This window comes from Sceloporus occidentalis, unplaced genomic scaffold, assembly GCF_023333645.1.
Source record: "Sceloporus occidentalis isolate IW3139 unplaced genomic scaffold, rSceOcc1.0.p SCAF_36, whole genome shotgun sequence".
In the NCBI taxonomy this organism is placed as follows: domain Eukaryota; kingdom Metazoa; phylum Chordata; class Lepidosauria; order Squamata; family Phrynosomatidae; genus Sceloporus; species Sceloporus occidentalis.
Window position 1 is genome coordinate 7320830 of NW_028317016.1, and position 16933 is coordinate 7337762.

At 38.6% G+C, this 16933-nt stretch overlaps 1 pseudogene; it reads right to left on the reverse strand.

Moving 5' to 3' along the window:
* Nucleotides 1-618: 618 nt before the first annotated feature.
* LOC149297900 (glutaredoxin domain-containing cysteine-rich protein 2 pseudogene) lies at nt 619-6737 on the reverse strand (annotated as a pseudogene).
* Between the last annotated feature and the right edge of the window lie 10196 nt (nt 6738-16933).

Consider the following 16933-nt stretch of genomic DNA (forward strand, 5'->3'; position numbering starts at 1 on the left):
AAAGTGACGTATCCTGGCCTAGGCCGGCTAGTCATATGGGCAATAGGTTCTGGGTGGGGTGCTCCCCCTCCACCTCATAACAAGGAACCAGAGGCTGCTATATGGTCCGATTAAAAGGGAAGTCACTGATCTCCCAACCTGGCACACTCCCCCATAATTTACTTCTGCCTGGTGACACCTAACCATAAAAGGTAGAGCACTGTGGTAGAGAACTGCATTTCACAGTTCTATAACTAAATAAACCTATATAATAACGTTTTTATTTCCCTTTTCTCACAATTTCTAGTAAAAATACCTCATATACATGCTTGAAATATCGATATTTCTGATATGACCTTCATGATGAAAGCCATTACTAAGCCCACCTCATAATGGGTCTTTCAAAAGCTTGGCACAAAATATAATCGAACTGCTCTTCATCTAGCTAGCTGCTAAAATGGGATGATGGTAATGACATAGCAACAATCAAAGAAACTCAAGTTGGCTGTAATGGAAGATTTACATGATATGCTGGAGAATCAATGCTAATTTGTTTAATTATTTATTAACACCAAGATATGAATCACAGCACAGAATGGGGCCTCTTTGGTAGTCTGGTAGACAATGGACAACCTCTTGTTAATGGGTACAGGTCTGGCAAGGCTGCAGGCCTTTTTCATCACAAGCTGGACACCGCAAGGAACGGTAAGACTCTTTGAATCGGTTAGCCAACATGGAAAATTTGCTTCCGTGACACAGAGTACATGGAGCACTTCCTGATCCTTTGCACTGTGGACACTGATGGATTGCACCATCCTGAAACACACAAAGAGGAGTATCATAATTATTACCTTTTGTTTATTAAGCGCAAACACATTATTTTACAAACTAATTGGGTAAGTTAACACATACATAACAAATATAGATTAATACATACAGATACATCAGGAGCTGATAACTACTCAGAAGGTGATGAGGCATACCTTAGTTGATTACCTGGTTGCCTGACGAATGTGTTTTTGATGTAAAATAAGAATTGATTAATGTATAGGTACTACCACATTTAGGCACACTTTGCAATTTTGTGAAAGTACAAGGAAGTTGCCAAACATTTATATTACAAAAAATAATAGCTAATGAGGGCTCTTATCATGACAGCTCACATGTTAAAGTGAGGTGAGTGCAGCACAAGAAAAGCTATGGCACTAAGAAAAAAGTGTTGAAGGGATGTGCAAAGAAAGAATGGTCAGTATGAATGTATTTCATTATGATGAACCTGCACAGTTGGTCACTGAGGCTGGAGAAGTGGATATGTCCAGGATGGATGTTATTGATGGATTGGTTGGCTAAGGAAATTTATAATGCTTCAAGTCACAAGTCACATTTTGAACATGTAAGATTTGTCTCAATGCATAATGTTTTAACATGATATTCTATCACTATAGGGTATGCAAAGTGTGTATTAATAGTAAGTATTTTGCAATCACCAGTTCATCAGTGTGAAAACTAAACCTGTCCTTTTATGGGAGCTTCATATAGAAAACCTTTTGTGATTCAAGATTATGGCCAGAGTATAAAATATCACTATAGTCACTAAGATCAGCACTCTGACAGTCTGTATTAATGGGGACTTGTGGCTCGGTTCCTTGCTCACTTATTTTGGAGAGGAGGCTCGATGCTAAACACTCCATAGGTAGAGTTGCCCCCCTGTGATCTTCTTATTAAACCCACCTGATTATTAGTTTATAAGGTCATGCGTGGATTAAAGTGTTATGTGCTTGTAGTTAATATTGGATTATACTTCTCACATTCACATTTTCATTCTCCTTAATACCTAAACAAACACAAAACTGTTTTGTTTTGTTTAATAAATTCAGTTTAAAAAACATTACAGAGATTAATATTAATATTGTAAATAACCATAAAAAAATGAAACATTAGCTACAGATGCATAGTAATCCAAAGACATGATAAACTACATTGCTTAGAATAAAAAAATGTGATGTAATTGTTGGTTAATTGCTATAGTCAGATACAAAAGCGGAATATAGCAAGATGGCCACATATCACTATTATTGTCATAGTAAAAAGTCTGCAATTATTTGTTTAACAGGAAACATAAATATAACTTAGTGCAGAAAGCACACTATTTGTTCCCTCGTTAAAGAAGAACGTGTACATTAAAACATTTATGTGGTTTACCTGTGCATTCTGCATATAGGCTGGAGAGATTGTGCATTCATCATCCGTTGTTAAACATAATTCTCTTTCTCTTATGGTTCTCTTTCCTTCAATGTGGGGGTATTTGGAGTTTTCAGAAATATCTGTTTTGTTTATTGGGGTTCTTATAATCTTTAAATTACTGGTGTAGATTATAATTTTGTTAAAATCGATAATGCTGGAGCTCTGGAAAATAAAGAAGTGAGTACATATTTCAGGTACATACAGCTATAAAATAGTTTAATATGTGTTTATCCGCTTCTGCAAGAACAGCAGTGATTTCACACATGCCTGAAATAGATGTTGTACTTATGTTGTCCTATTAACTATCTCAATACCAAACTGAATATGCGATTATGATGCATATGAAATTAAATGATGCATAATTTATTGATTTCTGTGCCAGGAGGATGAACCCACTTGATTCCCCCCTACCTTTGAGATATTAGGTCACTGACATCTCCACATGACCCTTGCCACAAAGCAGTCCCTGAGCTTCTGCCTCATTGCCCCAAAACATAGAGCGTAAAGTCAAAAGAGGAGAGCCCTTTTGAGAATGGGAAAGAGAAAAGAAAGAGAGGTGGAAAAGAAAACCCTAAAAAGCAACAACTTTGGCAAATATACTAAGGAAATAATAATGATAAGAATCTTAGGCGTCCAGAGCGGTGGGGGCAAGAGGGGACACTTGCATTCCCCCCTGAAAATTCAAAGAGGCTTACTGGAGCAGCAGCAAGGGAGGGAGTAATAGTAGGCCATTAAGAGTATGTTAAAAAGAAATAGAAAGCAGATAAAACACCCAGTAGTCAGGGGAGTGCAGCAACAAAAGCTTTTTATTTAATTCTGTACATCCCATGCCGTCAGAGTGGTTGCAGATGCAAGGTCGTTTATTTAAAATATATATTACTAGAGCTTGTTAATACTCCAGCTGTTAAAGACTACATTTCCCATGACTCTCAGCCAGTCTAGTATGTTAAGCATCATGAGAAAGTGAGTACTCAATAACTTGAGTGCAAAAGGTAAGCTTTTTATATCATGGTTTGGTACTGCAGTATCTGTGGAATGCACATCTCATGATCCTCAGCTATCCAATTGGTTGGCTGAACATCATGAGAAATGTAATAACAGCACTTTGAGTGCCAAATGTTACCGCAACTGTCTAATTTTGGTTCCAAGCCTTTATGTCCCTTTATATCTACCTATAACTACCATTTTTTTGTAACACTCAAGAGTATTAGCTGAGCTATACTACATAACATTAAGTTTTTTTGACTGCAACATCCAGTCAAGAAAAGCCGATTGCTATCGGTATACTAGCTAGTTACTATAGATTGAGCTGGGGGGTACACTAAGTCTACAGTACTAACAGGGCCAGGCTGGAAATGAAAAACAGCACAGGAAATGCTTGGACACCAGCCATATACTGTATATTATATCGCATGGTCAAGCTCATGTGCCCACATGCTACACCAGGAGCATAACTATAAGCCACATATCTCACAGTGCCACCTTTGCACCCAAACAGCTTGTCTGTGCCACCTTTGCACCCAGTTTCTGTGCCACCTGTTCTCCTAAAAATGTCTGTGCCATCATTTCCCCTAAAGCAGCTTATCAGTGCCCCCTATTTGTCTCCTAAACAGTTTGCCTGTGCCATTTCTGTCCTCTAAATAACAGCCTGCCTGTGCCATATTTGCCCTTAAACAGCCTGCCTGTGCCACCTCTGCACCTGAAACAGCTTGTCTGTGCTGTCTCTGCCTGTGAAACAGCCTTCTTGTGCCAACTCTGCTTCACAATCTCTACCCCTGAAACATCCTGCCTGTGCCACCTCTGCTACTGAAACAGCCTGCCTGTGTGTCAGGTTCCACCCTCCTCAGCCGGGAGTATTCAAAACTTTGCTATGTTCAGGTTGTTCTACAACCACTAGTGGCTGCCCTTCTCTCTCTGGAGCACCCAGACCTCATTATCACTAGCAGCTGGTCCTTGTTACATGGATTACCCTGCCTATATAAACCTGCCCTTCAGTCAGGGCTTTGGCATTATCATGTGAGGACCACTTTGCTCTGGCCCTGTACCTGTACCCCTGCAATTAGGCTTCCTGCCGTGTGCCCAGCCATTGGGCTTCCTGCCGTGTGCCCAGCCATTGGGCTTCCTGTCGTGTGCCCCTCCAGAGGGCTTCCTGCCGTGCGCCCCTCCAGTGGGCTTCCTGCCGTGCGCCCCTCCATTGGGCTTCCTGTCAAGAGACTTCTTATCTATACTTGTTTGTCCTGTCATCTTCCTCAATACAGACTGTATCATAATATTTTGCCTGTGGTGTCTTTCTTTGCACCTGGCTGTGTCATCCCTCAGCTAAAATGCATCTTGGGATACAGACCGAACCCCAAGTATCCCCTGCGACTGGGCTCCTACCCGACCTGCTTACCCGGTTCCTCACACTGTGCCACCTCTGCCCCTTAACAGCCTGCCTGTGCCATCTCTGCCCTTAAGCAGTCTGGATATGCCACCTCTGCCACTAAAATAACCTGCTTGTGCCACTTCTGCCTCTGAAACAACTGCCTGTGCCACCTCTACCCATGAAATAGCCTGCCTGTGCCACCCAGGCCTCTGAAACAACCGCCTGTGCCACCTCTACCCATGAAATAGCCTACCTGTGCCACATCAGCCCCTGATTCAGCCTGCCTGCGCCACCCCTGCCCCTTAAGCAGCCTTCTTGTGCCACCTCCGTCCCCTGTAACAGCCTGTCTGTTCTATTTTAGCCCCTAATCACTTATACATTCATTCACTCACTGATTTATTCACATGTTCAACTTCCCTTACCCCCTTACCTTGCCTGCAGATATCTCTGGGGCCGGCTGAGTGGACCTGGGGCCGCGCTGATACGGGCCGAAAGCAACCTTATGTAGTCCCACAGTTTACCACTGTGGCGCCCACACACTGCATGAGGACAATTTATTTTCCCGACCAGGGGAAACAGGAAACTGGGTAGGAAAAGAGAATGTCCACCCACAATGTGCAAGCTCCACAGAGGTTAGTTGACATCAGTGCATCTGCTTCCACTACACCATAACTTTTTTGTTGTTGACTGCAGCTCCCATGATATACAGTTAGCCAGTACTGACTGAACACTATGAATTGTAGACCGGGGTAGTTGTGGCTGATCTTTACCATCCTAGCTATTCTAAACTAAATTTGTCATGTTGCACAGATGCATGCTGGTCTGATGGCTACTACCGCCATGGCCATATAATTTTTCCTATTAATGGCTAACATTTACCTCTCACCAGGAAACCCCTCTACTGAGCCAACAAAGGTAGGCAATGACGAGGAGGTAAAAAGGTATTGGGGTTGGAGAGGGAAAGTAGGGAGGATACTTTGGGTGGCAATTTTGTGTCATGTAGGTCAGCAAAAACTCTGACACAAGAACAAAGATTTTACCAAATAACGTCACTAGAACTGCAGCTTGATAAGTAATAATCCATATGCTTTAGTGGATCAGAATGAATTGTATTCAATCAAAGGAGTAATTCATGTGACAATAATATATTACTTATCTTGAGTAAATATTTCTGCCTTGATCTTTGAAGTAAGCAAAATCTATTGCAAAGCCTAATGTAGCCCACCATTCTATCAAGTTTACCTTACCCACTACCACATTGTTATGGTAAACTTGATGCATGTACTTTCTACATTTCTACTTTTTGAAAACCTCTTTATAAATATTATAGTTGGTATATTATGGGTCAATATATCTACCTCTCTTACTGTAAAAGCAGGGAGATTATGTGTTGTGACTAACCCAATTAACAAGCAGTACAATAAAAATTTTAAAAACACTGCAATTCAAAGTCACCCACATAATGTGATTAAGATGTTGCAGACATAATGTAAATGATTTGTAATGGCATGCGCTGAATTTTTTTTTTATATTTTGCTAATTGTCCTGTTGTGTGTTACAGTCGTGTATTTGCCTAAAAGTGCACAGATACATGCAAGAATTAGAGCAAAGAAGTACTCTTGAAAATATTTTTTTAAATGAATGAAATATTTTGGTAAATTTTAGAAATACTGATCTATCTTTATACATTTTACAAAATAATCATTCATATACAATAACTTATTATTTAATGTAAAGTATCAACATGATTTTTAATAAAATTAGGATAGTGGTTAACCCTGCCATGGCATGTATATTTTTCATTACTCACGTTCTTGTCAATCCCGTGGCAGTCAGTGAACAGTGGATCACTAGCCAGTCTATAGGAGGTACCATCTCTAAACACACTTATTCTGTGTGCTGTCAGATGAGTGGTTGGATAGAATGGATGATGGACTTCTCCTTGGCTGTAGCAATGTTCCGATGTTCTGGCCTCAAAACTGTCATGTAAGAAACTATGGGGATATTCCTCTTCTGGTAACTCTAGTTCATGCCCGTCTTCAAAGACCTGTTTTAGAACTCGACCGCTGTACGCAGATGATATTTTGAATCTCACTTTCCTTGGTCTTTCCTCATGTCTTTGGCTTAACTTTCTCTGAAGTTCCTCCATAGAAAAAAGGTTATATGTGGTTCTTGTAGGTTAAATTTGTTATACTATACATACATATATATTTCTTTGCAGCTACAGCAGAGTATGAGGTTCTCCTGTACTCTGTCTTCATTTGTCCCTGTAAGTGATAAATAATTCAGAAAAGCCTTAGGATCCTCTCATATAACAGCAGAATCAACACCACCTTATTAAGTATTAATCAATACTTCTGAAAGAAGTAATGGAATATATCTGATGACTAGAACAGCACCTATACCTCCGTTTCCTTTAGACAGAGAATGTCTCAGTTTACACACAATACAAAACCAACAGGGCAAAGATAAAATTAAACTAAAAATGTGTTAACCCTTTTTCCAAAAAGTCCTAATCCAAAATCACATAATTTGATTACTTGCAAATGCGTGTTTGGGACATCAACACATCCCTATGAAATGTGTTACTATACCACTTATTTTAGTTTATTTTTTTAAACTAGTTTTATTTAGGACAGTGTTTTTACACACAAAACAGGAAAAGAAATACATTCAAGATATCTCCTAGGTATAAAGTATGATTTAAGTCTTAAGCCTCTTTAAACCACCATGTCACATAAGGAAAAGGGGCATGTTGCGACCTACAGTTTGTTCAATAGTCCCATAACATTTACTGTCCCTTTCTTTTCACTTGCAGATCTTCTTCAATCCAATTGTAGATGTATAGGCCAGTTATGTGTGGATGAAACACACCATCCTCCTTTTAGCTGATGTCTTCAGTGGTAGAAACCTTTTAACATTCAATACAATAAACACAATAAAGCAAGAACCAAAAAAAAATCCTTAGTCTTATTAATGCAGTGTTTCCTGTCTTTTGTCATGCCATACCGTCTCATGCTTTGTGTCTCCTAACCATATATTATGAATGTGGATGGGTCCTATGTCTCGCCGGAGGGTTATTCATTATTGCTTGCTGAAAATACCATTCTGTGTACTGAAACGCGTTTCTGATTTGTATTCTGAGCTTGTCGGGGAGTAAGTTAATAAACCCTAACCAGACTTTTCTTTCCTTTTTTCTTTATCTAGACTGCCCTCCAGCCAATCCTTCCCCAATAGTCACATTCATTTTGATTTCAGGAGATCTAATGTCGGTGGCAGTTCCTCAAACCACTGATGCTATTACGGTTTTCTAGCTGCCGCCATACGTATCCTAAAAACGATCTTGTTACCCAATATTGCCAAACCTGGAGTGATGGTCTGTAGTGGCAAACCCAATTGGCAACAGAAATAGTAGATGACACAAAAGCACTGAAGTAAATCTGCACCTTCTTCCCTACACTTAAGACACCAGACAGTTTTATGTAAACAGACCAGGGAAAAATAAGCATGATGTACAATTTTAATTGCCATGTCTATATTCATGGCAACTGCTATACATTTATAAGTTGCCATATTAGCTACAGGGCCGCCATCAGTGGGGTACAGCCAGTGCAAGTTTACCAGGCCAGATCGGGTTAAGAGGCCTGGCTACCTTGCTCTCTTATCTGAGAGAACAGTGAGACCAGGCCCCCTGCTTGGCCACAATGACCTCCACTACTGCGGGATCAATTTCAATAATAATATCATACCAGGCGAAAGACAAGGGGTTATTATCTGACAGCAAGAGTCCATTTGGGGTGAGTGGACTCTTATTCATAAGCTACAACCTCCTCAAACATCAATGCCCTCTTATTTTGGTGATCCAAAAAAGGATCAAGCGTAGTAATCCCTTGTGTTCAACAGGTGTTGTAAGGTCTGCCCCCCACACCATTATGGAAGTTTATGGAAACATTATGGAAGTTTACAAGGCAGAGCTGAAAAGGTACTATATCACTTATTTAAATATGGACCTAATTGAAGGGGAATCCTAGAAGGTCCATCCCTCCTTTAGGCCTCCTGCTTTGAGGGAAGGAATGGGTGTTGTGGCCCCAGTAAAGGAAGACTGGGGATCTTATCACTTTTAGAGCACCTATCCACAGATGTAAACATGGTGAATGGAGAAGCACGAGTACCTTGGGCATCAAAAAAGATTTTAAAAAATGTTAATTTAAAGGTGACAGTCAGCTACCATTTGCATTAAAGTGCATATGATGGTTGGGTTGACTCTTTAACAAGGTGATAGGGCATTTGTTCAAATAACCCTTGGTCAGAGAGTGGAGACACATAGGCTTTAAGACTGGGAATCCGGTTCGCACTACTATTTGCATCATAGACACTAATCTTCACTCAATGAGAGGGAAACACAAGTTACCTTGGGATTCAAAAAAGTAGCATCCTACTCTTACAAAACCACACAACACTTATAACTGTTTGTTATAGATAGCGAATGTTTATGTTTTGCAATGATTTCATGTATCCCTAAAACCTGATCGCCACTGTCATGCCAAGCTTGTTTTTTTATTTATTTATTTGTGAAGTCTGGATCTTTCAAAGACTTTTAGATTATCCTGACAAAGTGAGACATATGGCCGGAGGTAAAAGGTCAGTTTATCATCGTCAGTAATTTCTAGAAATCACAATATGCTATCACACTGCCGAAATTCCTCTGTCCCATATATGTTCAGTCACCTTTTAGACTGTGAGCTCTTCTAAATGTGGCCTTTTTGCCTTTTATCTCATACAGTAGAATGTTTCATTGGTACTTTATAAATAGTACCGTAATACAATTATAAAATAGCCAATCAGAAATCATTTACTAAGTACTTTATACTGTATATGTCTGAATCAATCTACTCTATTTGTAAACTTGAATAACCAAATAATAATAATAAAGATAATGCCCCATTAATTATATGTACTCTTTTACCGAAACATTAAGAGTTGCATGAAATAATTTACCAAATGTCAACTGAGAAATGTAATGAGTATTCACAGTTCATCTAATCAGTGATGTGTTATCCTAGTGATTACTTAGTATATAAGAATAATTCATCACACTTCATTTAGCAGGAAGTCACCTTAATAAATCAATCTCATTGGGGTTTGCAGGGATTAAATATTTGAGCCAAAATATAATAATTAGAATGTTTTTTTTCCCATCATGTGTTAGACTATTTAAACATATTTATATTTACTTCACAGAAAAAAAAAAAATATGAATCCAGGCTGAAGATTAAAATATCTGTACAATGACTAAAATGAATAAAAAATCTTCTAATGACTATGTGTTTTAAATTAAGCTTGACTTACTATTGAAGAACTAAAATATAAAATGTATTTTACGCCTATGATAATTACAACTTCAAGGTAGCTCTGCAAATAGTCATAGACTGCATCTTGTAATCTAGTCACGGTTTTGCCTTTTTCTTCTCAGTGTTAAGTCACATGACAGGAAACTGAACTAGAATGGGATATTTCTTTCCACTTGAGGCGAGGCTGTGGGCAAAATGAGGAAGCATGTACTATTGACCAATAATATTGTTCATATTGGGAATGGTCTGCAAAGGCTTTGTCGGCGTAAGGGTTTTCTGTATCATTTGTATCTAATGGTACCTAGTCTATAAGTCCTTCCTATAAGTCCTTCCATCTAAGAAATAGAAAGAGGTTGGCACAGGGAAATAAGAGATTGAGTTGTCAGATGTCAGATGTGGCATGATGGCCAGGTCATAGTTTGCTATTCATCTTTTATATTTAACCGTACTCTGTAGGTTCCCAACAAGAAACTTAAAGCTCTCCACTGATCCCCATCATGTTTGATAGATAAGAGCGCATCACAGTGTTCTACAGCCCTACAGCTCACAATAATGCTTATATAGTCTACATAACAATTTGTGCTTGGGAATTAAATTGTGTAAATAAAATCAACAGTCTTCATTCTAAATAGCAAAAACATTTTAAACCTTTTTTCGGTATTAAAGGTTCTCAAAGTAACAAAAAGCCTCAGTTCCTTTTGGCAGCTATGGTAGTGCAACATGTTAGTAAACATTTTGCCAACCAGACATGTTCTTTCACAAACCCTTGTTATTTACGGGTTAAATGGAGAAAAAAAAAAAGAAATCTACCCATTCGATGACTATTCTGAATTCAACCTACTTTCTCCTGTCTCATGTATTGCGACTTGTTTCTCAACAGAATAATGATTAAAGTTAGGGATCCCGTAGGACAAAATAAATGACTACAGGCAAGATAACACACTTATTTAAGGTAAATAATCCTTTATTAATTTTTTGGTTAGAGTTTCCCAAAAGCATCCCGCATTGTTCTGCAGCCTGTAGCACTGACGCATAACTTCTACACTTGCTATCTAATTGCGAAGCCTGAGGCATAGACAAAGTGACTGCTTCAGTCTCGCTAAGTTAATTCCCTTTACTAATTAAGAAGAGAACGCTTACCAGAACATGTTGTACAGTAAGGCCATTAGCTGGAATTAGCACACATTCCTTAAAATATGTTTTTGTGTAGTTAATCCGTCTGAATATTTCTGGCGATGCCAGGTTCATTTTCAAAATAATGGTTCCTGGGAATTCTGATTCATACCTAGTTGTGAATTCACCTCACCCATGGGCAATCCCTCTCCAAAAGGCAGTCAGTATATCCTGTTTTTGAGAACACACATGCCAACTGGGTACTGAAATGTGTACTAAACTATCTGCAAACAGCAGAAGAATACAAACACAAGAGAAGAATTTAATAAGAATATGCTACAGTACGCCATGTATATATCCTGACCTTGAACAGCCTACGTTTAGCTAATTTCAAATTGTATTATACTTATTATATATTTTAATAAAGTTTAAATACATACATCAACAAGTAAACTGAATTATTTCTGAAGCTCCGTTATAGGCAGCTCAAAGTTTCACTTGAACAGCGCCTGGGATGCTTTGATTTTAAGATTTAGCTGGCTGGCCAAAGTTCCTTTTCTTCACAATTTCTTTTTCCTTCTTTTGCATTCAACAAAGCCACCAGAGTAATACTAACACGTTCTTACAACACCATCTCTGTGCCTTTTCTGTGCTCAGATGTGACTTTTCCTTGGTTGGGGCTCTATAGAGGCACACAAAATCTGATTCCTGGGTAGCTGCTAAAATAATAATGACCAACAAGTATATAAAACAAACCAAGAATCCAGCGCATGCCCAGAGTACAAGCAATATAAGCTTGGTAAGCAATATAGCCATGAAACATTAGAGAGGACTCAACAACCTTGGGTTACTTTGACGTAATGGCGGTCCAAGCAATATATGACCATATAGTGTGAAGGAATCCCCAAAATGTATGCCTTAAATGTTTTTCGAATACAGTATTATGAACCTATATTTTGAGCCTATATTACTGGATCTTTTCCTGGGCTTGCCTCTGATGGGAATAATAAATGCATATACATATTCCCTTATTGCTCAAGCTGGGATATTAATACAACAAATACAAAAGTACAGCTGCTTATATGGCTGTACCAATGCTAGCAAACTTTGTGTTTATTGACAAGGATACATATTTCAATATATGATTTTTCATTCAGATAAAAGAATTGAAAGTGCAAGCTGCCTAAGCGGCACGCTAATTGTCCATTGCTGGACATTAGTCAGATATAGGGGTCATTCAAACGTCAGGGAGGTTAGGGCATTCAGGTTTTGGCGGGCTGGGTTAGCTAAATCCAGTTTCATGTTGTCAGGCAGATAGGCCAGGTAGCGCGGCTGATTGGTTGAGCAGCGGTGCTGTGGTGCGAGCGTTCTTTGCGGTGGGAAAATGAGCGCAGCTGATTGGTGTAATCAGCTGGGTTCGCAGCGCGAGACAATTTTGAATCGAACAAATAAGCAGTGTGCAGGGCGGTTATCTTACCTCACTTAACATTTTCGGAAAGCTGCTGCTAAACGAGTATCCCCCCCTCCCCCCCTTATAAATACAAATATATGTTATATTGTCGTAGTGTTATAGGGGTAAAGGTCGCCTCTGTTTTGTGGTGGACAGAGGTTTGGTGGTTACACAATCTGACTAAGGAAGGGCGGATTGTATCTGGTGTTATATATAGATATTTAATTGTACGTTAAATGGTAAATGTTTTGTTAAAGCCTCTTATACCCTCTAAATAAAGCTACGGCCATTTATATCCAATTTATAAAAACTGTGTATGTAGTTTCTTTATTTATTGGTTAAAGGTTAATATGTACATGCAAGGGACAATGATTTACCCAGACAAAGTAGAATATGATTCACACATTGACAATATGGGTTGTATATGAGAAGTGATTCTGATTGAAAGTTTTAAAAGGTTGTCTTATCCCCATGGTAACCAATGCAATGGCTGAACTACTTCTTTACACATAAAAAGTGTGACGGAAGCCTCCATCACTGGGACCACTGGAGAAGCCTGACTGCCAGCCTCCTCCCTATTGACTATGAGCCCTGGGTTTGTAAAGACTTCTGTGGCTACCCCCAGCAGTATCATCTCATCACTGGCTGAGGGGATTATCTCCAGCAGACAGCCAGGATCTGCCACCAGGGAGTGACCACCATTGTTTCAGTTTAATGTTATATAAATCAGTCTCCCCCCCCTATTGTATTGTTAATCCCGTTACTGCCCCTGTTGTCTCTGGGAGGCAGATTAAGGGGCGGTTTGTGTCCCAATATCTTGTTTTATGTTAATGTGTGTTTTTCTGGATATATCCAGTCCTGTGTGTGAGAAATAAATCAGTCTTCGTTTGGTTTTACCCTACACTGAGTCTCGGCTAGTGACTGGGGAACCGGGGAAAGTGTGTTGTCCCAGGCTAAGGGAGCACAAGACAGCGGAGGTAGTCGGTCGGACAAGCCAGCTCCGTGACAAAAAGATATATTATTTCAATTAGGGTCAAGTGGGTGTCATTTAAAACAAGAACTAGAAGGTGGGGGAGAAGGAACTTGAGATGTGTGATAGGGGTATTGAAAACAAAGGATTAATATATTTTAGTTATAGATTTTATACTTTAAATTAGAGCATGATTACAATTGTACATATGTGTATTGGAAACAAAATCAGATTTTGTTAGGCTCGCATATAACTGGTTATTGATTGCATTTATTTATTAGTAATGTTATTGTGCAACATTTTAATTCAAGTTGGAGGCGGTGGTAGGTATGTAATGCCTAGACTTGCCATTTACGTATTATAAAGCCAGACAAGCAAAAACATATTTCAGTAACGATAAACAACAGTTTTCACGAATCTGCCAGGAACAACACCAAACCAAAAACAATATGCTATCTGTACGAAAACAACTAGAGATGTCGCCTTCTACACCCAGACTATAGGATTGTATAACAGGATTTTTAAACTCATTTTAAGAAACTTTTTTCGGTGAGAAAGTATGCACCATAAATATATATATATATATATATATATATATGAACAATGAATCAACATTCCAATTATTTTTTTCACCATTCTATTATTGCTGATATCACACTGTTTTCATTATGATATTTCACTTTGTTAAAGCATTGTTAAGCTTTAGTTTATGGTACCTCAAGAAACCCAACACTTGCTGGTTATATATATATCACTTCTGAAATCCAAATTAGTACAGTTGGTGATACCGTATCCATTTCTTGAGAAACAGGTACATGATGCTATTCTTCTGAATTCCAGCCTCCAGTATATCTAGTTGGTCATGTGTTTAAGGATATTATATTGAAAACTTAGAAGATCTTGGTGTCATTCAGTTCCTTTAATGACACATGCTTAGCCAGTTAGAGCCTTGAAACCTGGCTGGCTAGGAGAACAGGGTGGAGAAGCCAAGCAAATATCTCAGAGGTGTGGTATGTGAAGTACTTGAGCCAGGAGCTGCTGTATGTTTGCTTATTGAAAAGAAAAATCAAAGAGGTGCCAAAAATGCTAAAGGAAAGATATTTATCTTTAGTCTATCTCCAAATAAACAGTAGTATATGTTGTATAATTGCAGTATGTATTATGATATTTCTTTAAAAATGAATACCATAATGTCCTGTTCTGTGTATATGTAATATGTGAATTGACACTGGAAGCATGATACATTTGTAACACCTGTTTCACTGCATTACAGGTGACAGTATCATTGAAGTTCTGGGGATTTATAGACCTATTGACTGACTGACTATGTTGTGACTTCTTCAGGTTGATTAAAGGTGATGCTCTGGCTTCGGTAACTGATTTGATGCCCTCTGAGAAAGGTAATTGTATTTAGTCTTCTAATTACTTAGGATGGGAATAAGCACACAGCAGATCAGAACAGTGGCGTTGGTGGGGGCAGAGGGGGCCCCCCTACATCATGCTGTGAATAAGTTTTCAGCAACCGTTCGGCGCCTCTGCCTTGGTCGCGGTGCCGGCATTTCATGCTGAGCACCAGAATATGACGTCATATTCCGGGGCTCAGCAGTGAAGCCGCGCGCACTGCGGCAGAACAGGGAGACAGAGGCCTTGCGATCCCACCGCTGGACTTCTACAAGGTAAGTGAACTTCAAAGGGGGGATGGTTGAAGGGAGTGAGAAGGGGTAGATGGGGAGTGAGAAACTTTGTTTTCAGATGATTTTAGACAGCAGCATATTAGTCATCCTTATGTATTTCTGTTATCTTAGTCAAGTCTACTGGACAAACACACTTATCATGCTGTCTTGCAGTAAATAGAATGTCTCCATCTTAATGTGACTCATGAAAGTCTGTGGAGAAAATTACTTTCAGGACTTCATTTGGTACTTGCATAAAAAATCAGCTCAGAGTGTGTGTGAACAGGGAAAGTAACTCAAACTAGCACAACTACAGTGGTAACAAACAGGTTAGCAGCTAAAGGCCACTGGCCACACTTATGTTCAATGTTCTACTACATCATTATATGGAGAAAGAAAAATAATTATTTTTACATGGAACATCCTATTTAACAAGGACTTCATTAAAACTGAAGTGATCTGAAATTTGGGGCTATCCCTAGTGACGATTGGGCAGATCACTTAGGCACTGTCCATTCTCAGCTGTGTTGGTGTCACCCTTTAATATTGATTCATCCAAACCTTATTCTCTTATTCTGTTCTAAAGTTGGACAGCACTGTACCAGATAAATAAGATTATGCATGCTCCAATATACAGATTACTATAGAAAAAAATCATTACCCCTCAGCACATCTCCTCTAATGCTCACCTGTTTAATCATAATATATGACTCTGCAAGCAATGGAATCCAATATACAAGTATGTACTTTATTCTTGTGATAAAACTGTTAGCAAATACCCCTATATTATCTCAGCTTTGTCTTTATGGCAATTTTTTTGTGGTAATTTCCATACCACATAAATACTTAAATCTCCTATGTGATGGATATTGTCAGACTTTTTATTCATATCCTAAAGGCATTTCCTTTCTGCTTGCTTGTCTGAGGTGTTTAGCTTTGGAGTTGGTTTTGACCTTTTGTCTATGCCCAGTATTTCACTTCTTACTTACCAATCATAACAAAAATGTTTAATTCCAATTGGCAAAATGAAATGTATCACTGTTTCTTGTAGCCTCAAACTCTTATTATAGTCTCATGTGCCGCAGTGGGACTATATGCCATAATATTAACAATCTACAGAATTACTGCTTCAGGCTGTGGTTAGAAGTTTTGATATCTCAATAAAATATCTCAGATGCACAAGTTATTCTAGATGTTAGTGCCAAATGAACTACCTTTATAATGCCTATGGGAAAGTACTGCGTTTAAACTACTTTCTTTCTGCAATAGGAAATGTCCATGTCATAGCTTCTGTGGGACAATATCTCTTTCTCATTTTTCATTTTCAATCGTTTAATTTTATTTATTTAAAATTACAGGGAGGAATTCAGTCTACCAATAACTGAATAGACTTCCATTGGCTCTAGAGTAAATATATATGTAGTGAAACTGCAGCACAAACAGTAAACCATTAATCCTTATGTATCTGTATCTGCTTGTTTGTTACTCAGTGCTTGAGAGTTCTGGTTGTACTATTGAGTTCCGTGATCGTTAAGAATTTACCTGTACTTGAGTACAATATTATACCCGGAAGATTCAAGATATATTACAACTTTGTTTTTTTGTGGTTAAGAAGCAAAGCAGTTTCTATTTTAAACTGTATAGACATTAATTATGTAAATTGTTTCAAATGCATGTTTGTGTATAATTTTATAAAGCCATTAGATTCTATACTCATTGTTGAACATAAACTGCAACTGTTCTTCGCATTTATCTAGTTGCCATGGTAACCAGATGTTGGCTTGAATT